Raw genomic sequence first — 1,964 nt, 5'->3', positions numbered from 1 at the left:
GAATACAACTAAGATTCTATTGCATTATTTTGATCAAGATTTTGAAATACAAAATCTAGAAAACTAAATAAATCCTCCCTCAAATCTTTCTATTGTTGTCTGGATCCATTAATCCTACGGATCCTTAGGATTGGTATATTCTTTTCTATCCTGTAGTTTGTAGTTTCCCTGAATCAAGCCAAGTATTACAACTCTTTCTACCCAGCCTGTTATTGTCCCCTTTGTTCCGTGTTGAAATAGAACCTTAAATTTATTATTATTAGATTTTAGATTGTTAGATTAGTTTATTGTTAGATTTTTAATTAGATTTTTCATTTTTTTTATTTTTATAGGAGAGGACAAATCTCTTTTTTTCGATGCGAATTTGACACGACATAGGAGAAGCCGCCCTTTATCAAAAATTCTATTATTTTTTAATAATAAAAGGGGGTTCCAACATATTAATATATAGTGAAGTGTTCCCCCAGATTCAGAACTTTTTTTGAATACTCACAATCCGTATTAGTTAATAATCCTAGTGATTGGATTTCTATGCTTAGTCTGATAGGAAATAAGATATTCAAATAAATAATTTTATAGCGAATGACTATTCATCTATTGTATTTTCATGCAAATAGGGGGCAAGAAAACTCTATGGAAAGATGGTGGTTTAATTCGATGTTGTTTAAGAAGGAGTTCGAACGCAGGTGTGGGCTAAATAAATCAATGGGCAGTCTTGGTCCTATTGAAAATACCAGTGAAGATCCAAATCGAAAAATGAAAAACATTCATAGTTGCAGTAATGTTGATTATTTATTCGGCGTTAAAGACATTTGGAATTTCATCTCTGATGACACTTTTTAGTTAGTGATAGGAATGGAGACAGTTATTCCATCTATTTTGATATTGAAAATCAGATTTTTGAGGTTGACAACGATCATTCTTTTCTGAGTGAACTAGAAAGTTCTTTTTCTAGTTATCGAAACTCGAGTTATCTGAATAATGGATTTAGGGGCGAAGATCCCTACTATAATTCTTACATGTCTTACATGTATGATACTCAATATAGTTGGAATAATCACATTAATAGTTGCATTGATAATTATCTTCAGTCTCAAATCTGTATAGATACTTCCATTATAAGTGGTAGTGAGAGTTACGGTGACAGTTACATTTATAGGGCCATTTGTAGTGGTGAAAGTCTAAATAGTAGTGAAAACGAGGGTTCCAGTAGACGAACTCGCACAAAGGGCAGTGATTTAACTATAAGAGAAAGTTCTAATGATCTCGAGGTAACTCAAAATACAAGCATTTGTGGGTTCAATGCGAAAATTGTTATGGATTAAATTATAAGAAATTTTTGAAATCAAAAATGAATATTTGTGAACAATGTGGATATCATTTGAAAATGAGTAGTTCGGATAGAATTGAACTTTTGATCGATCCGGGTACTTGGGATCCTATGGATGAAGACATGGTCTCGCTGGATCCCATTGAATTTCATTCGGAGGAGGAGCCTTATAAAGATCGTATTGATTCTTATCAAAGAAGACAGGATTAACCGAGGCTGTTCAAACAGGCATAGGCCAACTAAACGGCATTCCCGTAGCAATTGGGGTTATGGATTTTCAGTTTATGGGGGTAGTATGGGATCCGTAGTCGGAGAGAAAATCACCCGTTTGATGAACCGCTGCCAATCAAAATTTACCTCTTATTATATGTGTGCTTCTGGGGGGGCGCATGCAGGAAGGAAGTTTGAGCTTGATGCAATGGCTAAAATATCGTCTGCTTTATATGATTATCAATTAAATAAAAATTATTTTATGTATCAATCCTTACATCTCCGACAACTGGTGGACAGCTAGTTTTGGTATGGGGGATATCATTATTGCCGAACCCAATGCCTACATTGCATTTGCAGGTAAAAGAGTAATTGAACAAACATTGAATAAAACAGTACCCGAAGGTTCACAAGCAGCTGAATA

The 1,964-nt window shown here is 34.2% G+C and overlaps 1 pseudogene; it reads left to right on the top strand.

The window, feature by feature from the left end:
* The first annotated feature begins 338 nt into the window (after window positions 1-338).
* Window positions 339-1,956, top strand: LOC125812555 (acetyl-coenzyme A carboxylase carboxyl transferase subunit beta, chloroplastic-like; annotated as a pseudogene).
* The last annotated feature ends 8 nt before the right edge of the window (window positions 1,957-1,964 follow it).

This window comes from Solanum verrucosum, unplaced genomic scaffold (assembly GCF_900185275.1).
Source record: "Solanum verrucosum unplaced genomic scaffold, falcon-dt-bn FXZP01000855.1, whole genome shotgun sequence".
In the NCBI taxonomy this organism is placed as follows: domain Eukaryota; kingdom Viridiplantae; phylum Streptophyta; class Magnoliopsida; order Solanales; family Solanaceae; genus Solanum; species Solanum verrucosum.
Note: the sequence above shows the minus strand (reverse complement) of the source record. Positions and strands in the feature narration are given on the sequence as shown.